The sequence below is a fragment of the Engystomops pustulosus genome, chromosome 9 (genome assembly GCF_040894005.1).
Source record: "Engystomops pustulosus chromosome 9, aEngPut4.maternal, whole genome shotgun sequence".
Classification (NCBI taxonomy): Eukaryota; Metazoa; Chordata; class Amphibia; order Anura; family Leptodactylidae; genus Engystomops; species Engystomops pustulosus.
Window position 1 is genome coordinate 65,172,952 of NC_092419.1, and position 12,184 is coordinate 65,185,135.

A 12,184-nucleotide genomic window follows, 5' to 3' on the forward strand; every position below is an offset into this window, starting at 1 on the left:
TAAAAGAAGGTTCAAATTGAACAGCTGCTGTCAACGGCCATTCTAAGCTGAATGTGCCTGCTCTCGTCAGATCGCAGCAGCAATGCAGCTTAAGGCTTGGCAAGTACCAGCATGGGAGACTGGCTGGGAATCCCAAGTTCCGTTGACCTTTTTGAACCTGAAAATTGTGTTAGTTTCTCTATGAGATAGTAAAAGAAGGTTCAAATTGAACAGCTGCTGTCAACGGCCATTCTAAGCTGAATGTGCCTGCTCTCGTCAGATCGCAGCAGCAATGCAGCTTAAGGCTTGGCAAGTACCAGCATGGGAGACTGGCTGGGAATCCCAAGTTCTGTTGACCTTTTTGAACCTGAAAATTGTGTTAGTTTGTCTATGAGATAGTAAAAGAAGGTTCAAATTGAACAGCTGCTGTCAACGGCCATTCTAAGCTGAATGTGCCTGCTCTCGTCAGATCGCAGCAGCTTAAGGCTTGGCAAGTACCAGCATGGGAGACTGGCTGGGAATCCAGCAGCAATGTAGCTTAAGGCTTGGCAAGTACCAGCATGGGAGACTGGCTGGGAATTCCAAGTTCCGTTAACTTTTTTGAACCTGAAAATTGTGTTAGTTTCTCTATGAGATAGTAAAAGAAGGTTCAAATTGAACAGCTGCTGTCAACGGCCATTCTAAGCTGAATGTGCCTGCTCTCGTCAGATCGCAGCAGCAATGCAGCTTAAGGCTTGGCAAGTACCAGCATGGGAGACTGGCTGGAAATCCCAAGTTCTGTTGACCTTTTTGAACCTGAAAATTGTGTAAGTTTTTCTATGAGATAGTAAAAGAAAGTTCAAATTGAACAGCTGCTGTCAACGGCCATTCTAAGCTGAATGTGCCTGCTCTCGTCAGATCGCAGCAGCAATGCAGCTTAAGGCTTGGCAAGTACCAGCATGGGAGACTGGCTGGGAATCCCAAGTTCCGTTGACCTTTTTGAACCTGAAAATTGTTAGTTTCTCTGTCAAAGATGATAAAAGAAGGTTCAAATTGAACAGCTGCTGTCAACGGCCATTCTAAGCTGAATGTGCCTGCTCTCGTCAGATCGCAGCAGCAATGCAGCTTAAGGCTTGGCAAGTACCAGCATGGGAGACTGGCTGGGAATCCCAAGTTCCGTTGACCTTTTGAACCTGAAAATTGTGTTAGTTTCTCTATGAGATAGTAAAAGAAGGTTCAAATTGAACAGCTGCTGTCAACGGCCATTCTAAGCTGAATGTGACTGCTCTCGTCAGATCGCAGCAGCAATGCAGCTTAAGGCTTGGCAAGTACCAGCATGGGAGACTGGCTGGGAATCCCAAGTTCCGTTGACCTTTTTGAACCTGAAAATTGTTAGTTTCTCTGTCAAAGATGGTAAAAGAAGGTTCAAATTGAACAGCTGCTGTCAACGGCCATTCTAAGCTGAATGTGCCTGCTCTCGTCAGATCGCAGCAGCAATGCAGCTTAAGGCTTGGAAAGCACCAGCATGGGAGACTGGCTGGGAATCCCAAGTTCTGTTGACCTTTTTGAACCTAAAAATTGTGTTAGTTTCTCTATGAGATAGTAAAAGAAGGTTCAAATTGAACAGCTGCTGTCAACGGCCATTCTAAGCTGAATGTGCCTGCTCTCGTCAGATCGCAGCAACAATGCAGCTTAAGGCTTGGCAAGTACAAGCATGGGAGACTGGCTGGGAATCCCAAGTTCTGTTGACCTTTTTGAACCTGAAAATTGTTAGTTTCTCTGTCAAAGATGGTAAAAGAAAGTTCAAATTGAACAGCTGCTGTCAACGGCCATTCTAAGCTGAATGTGCCTGCTCTCGTCAGATCGCAGCAGCAATGCAGCTTAAGGCTTGGCAAGTACCAGCATGGGAGACTGGCTGGGAATACCAAGTTCCGTTGACCTTTTTGAGCCTGAAAATTGTGTTAGTTTCTCTATGAGATAGTAAAAGAAGGTTCAAACTGAACATCTGCTGTCAACGGCCATTCTAAGCTGAATGTGCCTGCTCTCGTCAGATCGCAGCAGCAATGAAGCTTAAGGCTTGGCAAGTACCAGCATGGGAGACTGGCTGGGAATTCCAAGTTCTGTTGACCTTTTTGAACCTGAAAATTGTGTTAGTTTCTCTATGAGATAGTAAAAGAAGGTTCAAATTGAACAGCTGCTGTCAACGGCCATTCTAAGCTGAATGTGCCTGCTCTCGTCAGATCGCAGCAGCTTAAGGCTTGGCAAGTACCAGCATGGGAGACTGGCTGGGAATCCCAAGTTCCGTTGACCTTTTTGAACCTGAAAAATGTGTTAGTTTCTCTATGAGATAGTAAAAGAAGGTTCAAATTGAACAGCTGCTGTCAACGGCCATTCTAAGCTGAATGTGCCTGCTCTCGTCAGATCGCAGCAGCAATGCAGCTTAAGGCTTGGCAAGTACCAGCATGGGAGACTGGCTGGGAATCCCAAGTTCCGTTGACCTTTTTGAACCTGAAAATTGTTAGTTTCTCTGTCAAAGATGATAAAAGAAGGTTCAAATTGAACAGCTGCTGTCAACGGCCATTCTAAGCTGAATGTGCCTGCTCTCGTCAGATCGCAGCAGCAATGCAGCTTAAGGCTTGGCACGTACCAGCATGGGAGACTGGCTGGGAATCCCAAGTTCCGTTGACCTTTTTGAACCTGAAAATTGTGTTAGTTTCTCTATGAGATAGTAAAAGAAGGTTCAAACTGAACAGCTGCTGTCAACGGCCATTCTAAGCTCAATGTGCCTGCTCTCGTCAGATCGCAGCAGCAATGCAGCTTAAGGCTAGGCAAGTACCAGTATGGGAGACTGGCTGGGAATCCCAAGTTCCGTTGACCTTTTTGAACCTGAAAATTGTGTTAGTTTCTCTATGAGATAGTAAAAGACGGTTCAAATTGAACAGCTGCTGTCAACGGCCATTCTAAGCTGAATGTGCCTGCTCTCGTCAGATCGCAGCAGCAATGCAGCTTAAGGCTTGGCAAGTACCAGCATGGGAGACTGGCTGGGAATCCCAAGTTCTGTTGACCTTATTGAACCTGAAAATTGTTAGTTTCTCTGTCAAAGATGGTAAAAGAAGGTTCAAATTGAACAGCTGCTGTCAACGGCCATTCTAAGCTGAATGTGCCTGCTCTCGTCAGATCGCAGCAGCAATGCAGCTTAAGGCTTGGCAAGTACCAGCATGGGAGACTGGCTGCGAATCCCAAGTTCCGTTGACCTTTTTGAACCTGAAAATTGTGTTAGTTTCTCTATGAGATAGTAAAAGAAGGTTCAAACTGAACAGCTGCTGTCAACGGCCATTCTAAGCTGAATGTGCCTGCTCTCGTCAGATCGCAGCAGCAATGCAGCTTAAGGCTTTGCAAGTACCAGCATGGGAGACTGGCTGGGAATCCCAAGTTCTGTTGACCTTTTTGAACCTGAAAATTGTGTTAGTTTCTCTATGAGATAGTAAAAGAAGGTTCAAATTGAACAGCTGCTGTCAACGGCCATTCTAAGCTGAATGTGCCTGCTCTTGTCAGATCGCCGCAGCTTAAGGCTTGGCAAGTACCAGCATGGGAGACTGGCTGGGAATCCCAAGTTCCGTTGACCTTTTTGAACCTGAAAATTGTGTTAGTTTCTCTATGAGATAGTAAAAGAAGGTTCAAATTGAACAGCTGCTGTCAACGGCCATTCTAAGCTGAATGTGCCTGCTCTCATCAGATCGCAGCAGCAATGCAGCTTAAGGCTTGGCAAGTACCAGCATGGGAGACTGGCTGGGAATCCCAAGTTCCGTTGACCTTTTTGAACCTGAAAATTGTGTTAGTTTCTCTATGAGATAGTAAAAGAAGGTTCAAATTGAAAAGCTGCTGTCAACGGCCATTCTAAGCTGAATGTGCCTGCTCTCGTCAGATCGCAGCAGCAATGCAGCTTAAGGCTTGGCAAGTACCAGCATGGGAGACTGGCTGGGAATCCCAAGTTCCGTTGACCTTTTTGAACCTGAAAATTGTTAGTTTCTCTGTCAAAGATGGTAAAAGAAGGTTCAAATTGAACAGCTGCTGTCAACGGCCATTCTAAGCTGAATGTGCCTGCTCTCGTCAGATCGCAGCAGCAATGCAGCTTAAGGCTTGGCAAGTACCAGCATGGGAGACTGGCTGCGAATCCCAAGTTCCGTTGACCTTTTTGAACCTGAAAATTGTGTTAGTTTCTCTATGAGATAGTAAAAGAAGGTTCAAACTGAACAGTTGCTGTCAACGGCCATTCTAAGCTGAATGTGCCTGCTCTCGTCAGATCGCAGCAGCAATGCAGCTTAAGGCTTGGCAAGTACCAGCGTGGGAGACTGGCTGGGAATCCCAAGTTCCGTTGACCTTTTTGAACCTGAAAATTGTGTTACTTTCTCTATGAGATAGTAAAAGAAGGTTCAAATTGAACAGCTGCTGTCAACGGCCATTCTAAGCTGAATGAGCCTGCTCTCATCAGATCGCAGCAGCAATGCAGCTTAAGGCTTGGCAAGTACCAGCATGGGAGACTGGCTGGGAATCCCAACTTCTGTTGACCTTTTTGAACCTGAAAATTGTGTTAGTTTCTCTATGAGATAGTAAAAGAAGGTTCAAATTGAACAGCTGCTGTCAACGGCCATTCTAAGCTGAATGTGCCTGCTCTTGTCAGATCGCCGCAGCTTAAGGCTTGGCAAGTACCAGCATGGGAGACTGGCTGGGAATCCCAAGTTCCGTTGACCTTTTTGAACCTGAAAATTGTGTTAGTTTCTCTATGAGATAGTAAAAGAAGGTTCAAATTGAACAGCTGCTGTCCACGGCCATTCTAAGCTGAATGTGCCTGCTCTCATCAGATCGCAGCAGCAATGCAGCTTAAGGCTTGGCAAGTACCAGCATGGGAGACTGGCTGGGAATCCCAAGTTCCGTTGACCTTTTTGAACCTGAAAATTGTGTTAGTTTCTCTATGAGATAGTAAAAGAAGGTTCAAATTGAACAGCTGCTGTCAACGGCCATTCTAAGCTGAATGTGCCTGCTCTCATCAGATCGCAGCAGCAATGCAGCTTAAGGCTTGGCAAGTACCAGCATGGGAGACTGGCTGGGAATCCCAAGTTCTGTTGACCTTTTTGAACCTGAAAATTGTGTTAGTTTCTCTATGAGATAGTAAAAGAAGGTTCAAATTGAACAGCTGCTGTCAACGGCCATTCTAAGCTGAATGTGCCTGCTCTCGTCAGATCGCAGCAGCAATGCAGCTTAAGGCTTGGCAAGTACCAGCATGGGAGACTGGCTGCGAATCCCAAGTTCCGTTGACCTTTTTGAACCTGAAAATTGTGTTAGTTTCTCTATGAGATAGTAAAAGAAGGTTCAAATTGAACAGCTGCTGTCAATGGCAATTCTAAGCTGAATGTGCCTGCTCTCGTCAGATTGCAGCAGCAATGCAGCTTAAGGCTTGGCAAGTACCAGCATGGGAGACTGGCTGGGAATCCCAAGTTCCGTTGACCTTTTTGAACCTGAAAATTGTGTTAGTTTCTCTATGAGATAGTAAAAGAAGGTTCAAATTGAACAGCTGCTGTCAACGGCCATTTTAAGCTGAATGTGCCTGCTCTCGTCAGATCGCAGCAGCTTAAGGCTTGGCAAGTACCAGCATGGGAGACTGGCTGGGAATCCCAAGTTCCGTTGACCTTTTTGAACCTGAAAATTGTGTTAGTTTCTCTATGAGATAGTAAAAGAAGGTTCAAATTGAACAGCTGCTGTCAACGGCCATTCTAAGCTGAATGTGCCTGCTCTCGTCAGATCGCAGCAGCAATGCAGCTTAAGGCTTGGCAAGTACCAGCATGGGAGACTGGCTGGGAATCCCAAGTTCTGTTGACCTTTTTGAACCTGAAAATTGTGTTAGTTTGTCTATGAGATAGTAAAAGAAGGTTCAAATTGAACAGCTGCTGTCAACGGCCATTCTAAGCTGAATGTGCCTGCTCTCGTCAGATCGCAGCAGCTTAAGGCTTGGCAAGTACCAGCATGGGAGACTGGCTGGGAATCCAGCAGCAATGTAGCTTAAGGCTTGGCAAGTACCAGCATGGGAGACTGGCTGGGAATCCCAAGTTCCGTTAACTTTTTTGAACCTGAAAATTGTGTTAGTTTCTCTATGAGATAGTAAAAGAAGGTTCAAATTGAACAGCTGCTGTCAACGGCCATTCTAAGCTGAATGTGCCTGCTCTCGTCAGATCGCAGCAGCAATGCAGCTTAAGGCTTGGCAAGTACCAGCATGGGAGACTGGCTGGAAATCCCAAGTTCTGTTGACCTTTTTGAACCTGAAAATTGTGTTAGTTTTTCTATGAGATAGTAAAAGAAAGTTCAAATTGAACAGCTGCTGTCAACGGCCATTCTAAGCTGAATGTGCCTGCTCTCGTCAGATCGCAGCAGCAATGCAGCTTAAGGCTTGGCAAGTACCAGCATGGGAGACTGGCTGGGAATCCCAAGTTCCGTTGACCTTTTTGAACCTGAAAATTGTTAGTTTCTCTGTCAAAGATGATAAAAGAAGGTTCAAATTGAACAGCTGCTGTCAACGGCCATTCTAAGCTGAATGTGCCTGCTCTCGTCAGATCGCAGCAGCAATGCAGCTTAAGGCTTGGCAAGTACCAGCATGGGAGACTGGCTGGGAATCCCAAGTTCCGTTGACCTTTTGAACCTGAAAATTGTGTTAGTTTCTCTATGAGATAGTAAAAGAAGGTTCAAATTGAACAGCTGCTGTCAACGGCCATTCTAAGCTGAATGTGCCTGCTCTCGTCAGATCGCAGCAGCAATGCAGCTTAAGGCTTGGCAAGTACCAGCATGGGAGACTGGCTGGGAATCCCAAGTTCCGTTGACCTTTTTGAACCTGAAAATTGTTAGTTTCTCTGTCAAAGATGGTAAAAGAAGGTTCAAATTGAACAGCTGCTGTCAACGGCCATTCTAAGCTGAATGTGCCTGCTCTCGTCAGATCGCAGCAGCAATGCAGCTTAAGGCTTGGCAAGCACCAGCATGGGAGACTGGCTGGGAATCCCAAGTTCTGTTGACCTTTTTGAACCTAAAAATTGTGTTAGTTTCTCTATGAGATAGTAAAAGAAGGTTCAAATTGAACAGCTGCTGTCAACGGCCATTCTAAGCTGAATGTGCCTGCTCTCGTCAGATCGCAGCAACAATGCAGCTTAAGGCTTGGCAAGTACAAGCATGGGAGACTGGCTGGGAATCCCAAGTTCTGTTGACCTTTTTGAACCTGAAAATTGTTAGTTTCTCTGTCAAAGATGGTAAAAGAAAGTTCAAATTGAACAGCTGCTGTCAACGGCCATTCTAAGCTGAATGTGCCTGCTCTCGTCAGATCGCAGCAGCAATGCAGCTTAAGGCTTGGCAAGTACCAGCATGGGAGACTGGCTGGGAATACCAAGTTCCGTTGACCTTTTTGAGCCTGAAAATTGTGTTAGTTTCTCTATGAGATAGTAAAAGAAGGTTCAAACTGAACATCTGCTGTCAACGGCCATTCTAAGCTGAATGTGCCTGCTCTCGTCAGATCGCAGCAGCAATGAAGCTTAAGGCTTGGCAAGTACCAGCATGGGAGACTGGCTGGGAATTCCAAGTTCTGTTGACCTTTTTGAACCTGAAAATTGTGTTAGTTTCTCTATGAGATAGTAAAAGAAGGTTCAAATTGAACAGCTGCTGTCAACGGCCATTCTAAGCTGAATGTGCCTGCTCTCGTCAGATCGCAGCAGCTTAAGGCTTGGCAAGTACCAGCATGGGAGACTGGCTGGGAATCCCAAGTTCCGTTGACCTTTTTGAACCTGAAAAATGTGTTAGTTTCTCTATGAGATAGTAAAAGAAGGTTCAAATTGAACAGCTGCTGTCAACGGCCATTCTAAGCTGAATGTGCCTGCTCTCGTCAGATCGCAGCAGCAATGCAGCTTAAGGCTTGGCAAGTACCAGCATGGGAGACTGGCTGGGAATCCCAAGTTCCGTTGACCTTTTTGAACCTGAAAATTGTTAGTTTCTCTGTCAAAGATGATAAAAGAAGGTTCAAATTGAACAGCTGCTGTCAACGGCCATTCTAAGCTGAATGTGCCTGCTCTCGTCAGATCGCAGCAGCAATGCAGCTTAAGGCTTGGCAAGTACCAGCATGGGAGACTGGCTGGGAATCCCAAGTTCCGTTGACCTTTTTGAACCTGAAAATTGTGTTAGTTTCTCTATGAGATAGTAAAAGAAGGTTCAAACTGAACAGCTGCTGTCAACGGCCATTCTAAGCTCAATGTGCCTGCTCTCGTCAGATCGCAGCAGCAATGCAGCTTAAGGCTAGGCAAGTACCAGTATGGGAGACTGGCTGGGAATCCCAAGTTCCGTTGACCTTTTTGAACCTGAAAATTGTGTTAGTTTCTCTATGAGATAGTAAAAGACGGTTCAAATTGAACAGCTGCTGTCAACGGCCATTCTAAGCTGAATGTGCCTGCTCTCGTCAGATCGCAGCAGCAATGCAGCTTAAGGCTTGGCAAGTACCAGCATGGGAGACTGGCTGGGAATCCCAAGTTCTGTTGACCTTTTTGAACCTGAAAATTGTTAGTTTCTCTGTCAAAGATGGTAAAAGAAGGTTCAAATTGAACAGCTGCTGTCAACGGCCATTCTAAGCTGAATGTGCCTGCTCTCGTCAGATCGCAGCAGCAATGCAGCTTAAGGCTTGGCAAGTACCAGCATGGGAGACTGGCTGCGAATCCCAAGTTCCGTTGACCTTTTTGAACCTGAAAATTGTGTTAGTTTCTCTATGAGATAGTAAAAGAAGGTTCAAACTGAACAGCTGCTGTCAACGGCCATTCTAAGCTGAATGTGCCTGCTCTCGTCAGATCGCAGCAGCAATGCAGCTTAAGGCTTTGCAAGTACCAGCATGGGAGACTGGCTGGGAATCCCAAGTTCTGTTGACCTTTTTGAACCTGAAAATTGTGTTAGTTTCTCTATGAGATAGTAAAAGAAGGTTCAAATTGAACAGCTGCTGTCAACGGCCATTCTAAGCTGAATGTGCCTGCTCTTGTCAGATCGCCGCAGCTTAAGGCTTGGCAAGTACCAGCATGGGAGACTGGCTGGGAATCCCAAGTTCCGTTGACCTTTTTGAACCTGAAAATTGTGTTAGTTTCTCTATGAGATAGTAAAAGAAGGTTCAAATTGAACAGCTGCTGTCAACGGCCATTCTAAGCTGAATGTGCCTGCTCTCATCAGATCGCAGCAGCAATGCAGCTTAAGGCTTGGCAAGTACCAGCATGGGAGACTGGCTGGGAATCCCAAGTTCCGTTGACCTTTTTGAACCTGAAAATTGTGTTAGTTTCTCTATGAGATAGTAAAAGAAGGTTCAAATTGAAAAGCTGCTGTCAACGGCCATTCTAAGCTGAATGTGCCTGCTCTCGTCAGATCGCAGCAGCAATGCAGCTTAAGGCTTGGCAAGTACCAGCATGGGAGACTGGCTGGGAATCCCAAGTTCCGTTGACCTTTTTGAACCTGAAAATTGTTAGTTTCTCTGTCAAAGATGGTAAAAGAAGGTTCAAATTGAACAGCTGCTGTCAACGGCCATTCTAAGCTGAATGTGCCTGCTCTCGTCAGATCGCAGCAGCAATGCAGCTTAAGGCTTGGCAAGTACCAGCATGGGAGACTGGCTGCGAATCCCAAGTTCCGTTGACCTTTTTGAACCTGAAAATTGTGTTAGTTTCTCTATGAGATAGTAAAAGAAGGTTCAAACTGAACAGTTGCTGTCAACGGCCATTCTAAGCTGAATGTGCCTGCTCTCGTCAGATCGCAGCAGCAATGCAGCTTAAGGCTTGGCAAGTACCAGCATGGGAGACTGGCTGGGAATCCCAAGTTCCGTTGACCTTTTTGAACCTGAAAATTGTGTTACTTTCTCTATGAGATAGTAAAAGAAGGTTCAAATTGAACAGCTGCTGTCAACGGCCATTCTAAGCTGAATGAGCCTGCTCTCATCAGATCGCAGCAGCAATGCAGCTTAAGGCTTGGCAAGTACCAGCATGGGAGACTGGCTGGGAATCCCAACTTCTGTTGACCTTTTTGAACCTGAAAATTGTGTTAGTTTCTCTATGAGATAGTAAAAGAAGGTTCAAATTGAACAGCTGCTGTCAACGGCCATTCTAAGCTGAATGTGCCTGCTCTTGTGAGATCGCCGCAGCTTAAGGCTTGGCAAGTACCAGCATGGGAGACTGGCTGGGAATCCCAAGTTCCGTTGACCTTTTTGAACCTGAAAATTGTGTTAGTTTCTCTATGAGATAGTAAAAGAAGGTTCAAATTGAACAGCTGCTGTCCACGGCCATTCTAAGCTGAATGTGCCTGCTCTCATCAGATCGCAGCAGCAATGCAGCTTAAGGCTTGGCAAGTACCAGCATGGGAGACTGGCTGGGAATCCCAAGTTCCGTTGACCTTTTTGAACCTGAAAATTGTGTTAGTTTCTCTATGAGATAGTAAAAGAAGGTTCAAATTGAACAGCTGCTGTCAACGGCCATTCTAAGCTGAATGTGCCTGCTCTCATCAGATCGCAGCAGCAATGCAGCTTAAGGCTTGGCAAGTACCAGCATGGGAGACTGGCTGGGAATCCCAAGTTCTGTTGACCTTTTTGAACCTGAAAATTGTGTTAGTTTCTCTATGAGATAGTAAAAGAAGGTTCAAATTGAACAGCTGCTGTCAACGGCCATTCTAAGCTGAATGTGCCTGCTCTCGTCAGATCGCAGCATCAATGCAGCTTAAGGCTTGGCAAGTACCAGCATGGGAGACTGGCTGGGAATCCCAAGCTCCGTTGACCTTTTTGAACCTGAAAATTGTGTTAGTTTCTCTATGAGATAGTAAAAGAAGGTTCAAATTGAACAGCTGCTGTCAACGGCCATTCTAAGATGAATGTTCCTGCTCTCGTCAGATCGCAGCAGCAATGCAGCTTAAGGCTTGGCAAGTACCAGCATGGGAGACTGGCTGGGAATCCCAAGTTCCGTTGACCTTTTTGAACCTGAAAATTGTGTTAGTTTCTCTATGAGATAGTAAAAGAAAGTAGAAATTAGGCAGCTGCTGTCAACGGCCATTCTAAGCTGAATGTGCCTGCTCTCGTCAGATCGCAGCAGCAATGCAGCTTAAGGCTTGGCAAGTACCAGCATGGGAGACTGGCTGCGAATCCCAAGTTCCGTTGACCTTTTTGAACCTGAAAATTGTGTTAGTTTCTCTATGAGATAGTAAAAGAAGGTTCAAATTGAACAGCTGCTGTCAATGGCAATTCTAAGCTGAATGTGCCTGCTCTCGTCAGATTGCAGCAGCAATGCAGCTTAAGGCTTGGCAAGTACCAGCATGGGAGACTGGCTGGGAATCCCAAGTTCCGTTGACCTTTTTGAACCTGAAAATTGTGTTAGTTTCTCTATGAGATAGTAAAAGAAGGTTCAAATTGAACAGCTGCTGTCAACGGCCATTTTAAGCTGAATGTGCCTGCTCTCGTCAGATCGCAGCAGCTTAAGGCTTGGCAAGTACCAGCATGGGAGACTGGCTGGGAATCCCAAGTTCCGTTGACCTTTTTGAACCTGAAAATTGTGTTAGTTTCTCTATGAGATAGTAAAAGAAGGTTCAAATTGAACAGCTGCTGTCAACGGCCATTCTAAGCTGAATGTGCCTGCTCTCGTCAGATCGCAGCAGCAATGCAGCTTAAGGCTTGGCAAGTACCAGCATGGGAGACTGGCTGGGAATCCCAAGTTCCGTTGACCTTTTTGAACCTGAAAATTGTGTTAGTTTCTCTATGAGATAGTAAAAGAAGGTTCAAATTGAACAGCTGCTGTCAACGGCCATTCTAAGCTGAATGTGCCTGCTCTCGTCAGATCGCAGCAGCAATGCAGCTTAAGGCTTGGCAAGTACCAGCATGGGAGACTGGCTGGGAATCCCAAGTTCTGTTGACCTTTTTGAACCTGAAAATTGTGTTAGTTTGTCTATGAGATAGTAAAAGAAGGTTCAAATTGAACAGCTGCTGTCAACGGCCATTCTAAGCTGAATGTGCCTGCTCTCGTCAGATCGCAGCAGCTTAAGGCTTGGCAAGTACCAGCATGGGAGACTGGCTGGGAATCCAGCAGCAATGTAGCTTAAGGCTTGGCAAGTACCAGCATGGGAGACTGGCTGGGAATCCCAAGTTCCGTTAACTTTTTTGAACCTGAAAATTGTGTTAGTTTCTCTATGAGATAGTAAA

At 45.7% G+C, this 12,184-nt stretch overlaps 53 pseudogenes; all 53 read left to right on the forward strand.

Annotated features, from left to right (window-relative positions):
- Positions 1-29: 29 nt before the first annotated feature.
- On the forward strand, positions 30-148 carry LOC140097390 (5S ribosomal RNA; annotated as a pseudogene).
- A 70-nt stretch (positions 149-218) lies between these two features.
- On the forward strand, positions 219-337 carry LOC140079525 (5S ribosomal RNA; annotated as a pseudogene).
- Positions 338-646: 309 nt separating this feature from the next.
- LOC140090620 (5S ribosomal RNA) lies at positions 647-765 on the forward strand (annotated as a pseudogene).
- Positions 766-835: 70 nt separating this feature from the next.
- LOC140097402 (5S ribosomal RNA) lies at positions 836-954 on the forward strand (annotated as a pseudogene).
- Positions 955-1,024: 70 nt separating this feature from the next.
- Positions 1,025-1,143, forward strand: LOC140097414 (5S ribosomal RNA; annotated as a pseudogene).
- Positions 1,144-1,212: 69 nt separating this feature from the next.
- LOC140089412 (5S ribosomal RNA) lies at positions 1,213-1,331 on the forward strand (annotated as a pseudogene).
- Positions 1,332-1,401: 70 nt separating this feature from the next.
- Positions 1,402-1,520, forward strand: LOC140094592 (5S ribosomal RNA; annotated as a pseudogene).
- Positions 1,521-1,590: 70 nt separating this feature from the next.
- Positions 1,591-1,709, forward strand: LOC140087088 (5S ribosomal RNA; annotated as a pseudogene).
- Positions 1,710-1,779: 70 nt separating this feature from the next.
- Positions 1,780-1,898, forward strand: LOC140078395 (5S ribosomal RNA; annotated as a pseudogene).
- A 70-nt stretch (positions 1,899-1,968) lies between these two features.
- Positions 1,969-2,087, forward strand: LOC140090388 (5S ribosomal RNA; annotated as a pseudogene).
- A 251-nt stretch (positions 2,088-2,338) lies between these two features.
- On the forward strand, positions 2,339-2,457 carry LOC140097426 (5S ribosomal RNA; annotated as a pseudogene).
- A 70-nt stretch (positions 2,458-2,527) lies between these two features.
- Positions 2,528-2,646, forward strand: LOC140086200 (5S ribosomal RNA; annotated as a pseudogene).
- Positions 2,647-2,716: 70 nt separating this feature from the next.
- Positions 2,717-2,835, forward strand: LOC140086575 (5S ribosomal RNA; annotated as a pseudogene).
- A 70-nt stretch (positions 2,836-2,905) lies between these two features.
- On the forward strand, positions 2,906-3,024 carry LOC140079526 (5S ribosomal RNA; annotated as a pseudogene).
- Positions 3,025-3,094: 70 nt separating this feature from the next.
- On the forward strand, positions 3,095-3,213 carry LOC140088226 (5S ribosomal RNA; annotated as a pseudogene).
- A 70-nt stretch (positions 3,214-3,283) lies between these two features.
- LOC140094300 (5S ribosomal RNA) lies at positions 3,284-3,402 on the forward strand (annotated as a pseudogene).
- Positions 3,403-3,653: 251 nt separating this feature from the next.
- LOC140099147 (5S ribosomal RNA) lies at positions 3,654-3,772 on the forward strand (annotated as a pseudogene).
- A 70-nt stretch (positions 3,773-3,842) lies between these two features.
- Positions 3,843-3,961, forward strand: LOC140097439 (5S ribosomal RNA; annotated as a pseudogene).
- A 70-nt stretch (positions 3,962-4,031) lies between these two features.
- Positions 4,032-4,150, forward strand: LOC140088227 (5S ribosomal RNA; annotated as a pseudogene).
- A 70-nt stretch (positions 4,151-4,220) lies between these two features.
- On the forward strand, positions 4,221-4,339 carry LOC140078666 (5S ribosomal RNA; annotated as a pseudogene).
- A 70-nt stretch (positions 4,340-4,409) lies between these two features.
- Positions 4,410-4,528, forward strand: LOC140097467 (5S ribosomal RNA; annotated as a pseudogene).
- A 251-nt stretch (positions 4,529-4,779) lies between these two features.
- Positions 4,780-4,898, forward strand: LOC140083360 (5S ribosomal RNA; annotated as a pseudogene).
- Positions 4,899-4,968: 70 nt separating this feature from the next.
- On the forward strand, positions 4,969-5,087 carry LOC140080018 (5S ribosomal RNA; annotated as a pseudogene).
- A 70-nt stretch (positions 5,088-5,157) lies between these two features.
- On the forward strand, positions 5,158-5,276 carry LOC140088228 (5S ribosomal RNA; annotated as a pseudogene).
- Positions 5,277-5,346: 70 nt separating this feature from the next.
- On the forward strand, positions 5,347-5,465 carry LOC140096078 (5S ribosomal RNA; annotated as a pseudogene).
- Positions 5,466-5,716: 251 nt separating this feature from the next.
- On the forward strand, positions 5,717-5,835 carry LOC140079528 (5S ribosomal RNA; annotated as a pseudogene).
- Positions 5,836-6,144: 309 nt separating this feature from the next.
- LOC140090621 (5S ribosomal RNA) lies at positions 6,145-6,263 on the forward strand (annotated as a pseudogene).
- A 70-nt stretch (positions 6,264-6,333) lies between these two features.
- On the forward strand, positions 6,334-6,452 carry LOC140097451 (5S ribosomal RNA; annotated as a pseudogene).
- A 70-nt stretch (positions 6,453-6,522) lies between these two features.
- Positions 6,523-6,641, forward strand: LOC140097463 (5S ribosomal RNA; annotated as a pseudogene).
- Positions 6,642-6,710: 69 nt separating this feature from the next.
- LOC140097475 (5S ribosomal RNA) lies at positions 6,711-6,829 on the forward strand (annotated as a pseudogene).
- A 70-nt stretch (positions 6,830-6,899) lies between these two features.
- On the forward strand, positions 6,900-7,018 carry LOC140095246 (5S ribosomal RNA; annotated as a pseudogene).
- Positions 7,019-7,088: 70 nt separating this feature from the next.
- LOC140087089 (5S ribosomal RNA) lies at positions 7,089-7,207 on the forward strand (annotated as a pseudogene).
- A 70-nt stretch (positions 7,208-7,277) lies between these two features.
- Positions 7,278-7,396, forward strand: LOC140078408 (5S ribosomal RNA; annotated as a pseudogene).
- A 70-nt stretch (positions 7,397-7,466) lies between these two features.
- Positions 7,467-7,585, forward strand: LOC140090389 (5S ribosomal RNA; annotated as a pseudogene).
- Positions 7,586-7,836: 251 nt separating this feature from the next.
- LOC140097487 (5S ribosomal RNA) lies at positions 7,837-7,955 on the forward strand (annotated as a pseudogene).
- Positions 7,956-8,025: 70 nt separating this feature from the next.
- On the forward strand, positions 8,026-8,144 carry LOC140097499 (5S ribosomal RNA; annotated as a pseudogene).
- Positions 8,145-8,214: 70 nt separating this feature from the next.
- LOC140086576 (5S ribosomal RNA) lies at positions 8,215-8,333 on the forward strand (annotated as a pseudogene).
- Positions 8,334-8,403: 70 nt separating this feature from the next.
- On the forward strand, positions 8,404-8,522 carry LOC140079529 (5S ribosomal RNA; annotated as a pseudogene).
- A 70-nt stretch (positions 8,523-8,592) lies between these two features.
- LOC140088229 (5S ribosomal RNA) lies at positions 8,593-8,711 on the forward strand (annotated as a pseudogene).
- A 70-nt stretch (positions 8,712-8,781) lies between these two features.
- On the forward strand, positions 8,782-8,900 carry LOC140094301 (5S ribosomal RNA; annotated as a pseudogene).
- Positions 8,901-9,151: 251 nt separating this feature from the next.
- Positions 9,152-9,270, forward strand: LOC140099159 (5S ribosomal RNA; annotated as a pseudogene).
- A 70-nt stretch (positions 9,271-9,340) lies between these two features.
- Positions 9,341-9,459, forward strand: LOC140097512 (5S ribosomal RNA; annotated as a pseudogene).
- A 70-nt stretch (positions 9,460-9,529) lies between these two features.
- Positions 9,530-9,648, forward strand: LOC140088230 (5S ribosomal RNA; annotated as a pseudogene).
- Positions 9,649-9,718: 70 nt separating this feature from the next.
- On the forward strand, positions 9,719-9,837 carry LOC140097524 (5S ribosomal RNA; annotated as a pseudogene).
- A 70-nt stretch (positions 9,838-9,907) lies between these two features.
- On the forward strand, positions 9,908-10,026 carry LOC140097468 (5S ribosomal RNA; annotated as a pseudogene).
- Positions 10,027-10,277: 251 nt separating this feature from the next.
- Positions 10,278-10,396, forward strand: LOC140083361 (5S ribosomal RNA; annotated as a pseudogene).
- A 70-nt stretch (positions 10,397-10,466) lies between these two features.
- LOC140080030 (5S ribosomal RNA) lies at positions 10,467-10,585 on the forward strand (annotated as a pseudogene).
- Positions 10,586-10,655: 70 nt separating this feature from the next.
- LOC140090320 (5S ribosomal RNA) lies at positions 10,656-10,774 on the forward strand (annotated as a pseudogene).
- Positions 10,775-10,844: 70 nt separating this feature from the next.
- LOC140087839 (5S ribosomal RNA) lies at positions 10,845-10,963 on the forward strand (annotated as a pseudogene).
- A 70-nt stretch (positions 10,964-11,033) lies between these two features.
- LOC140088231 (5S ribosomal RNA) lies at positions 11,034-11,152 on the forward strand (annotated as a pseudogene).
- A 70-nt stretch (positions 11,153-11,222) lies between these two features.
- LOC140096079 (5S ribosomal RNA) lies at positions 11,223-11,341 on the forward strand (annotated as a pseudogene).
- Positions 11,342-11,592: 251 nt separating this feature from the next.
- On the forward strand, positions 11,593-11,711 carry LOC140097536 (5S ribosomal RNA; annotated as a pseudogene).
- Positions 11,712-11,781: 70 nt separating this feature from the next.
- LOC140079530 (5S ribosomal RNA) lies at positions 11,782-11,900 on the forward strand (annotated as a pseudogene).
- The last annotated feature ends 284 nt before the right edge of the window (positions 11,901-12,184 follow it).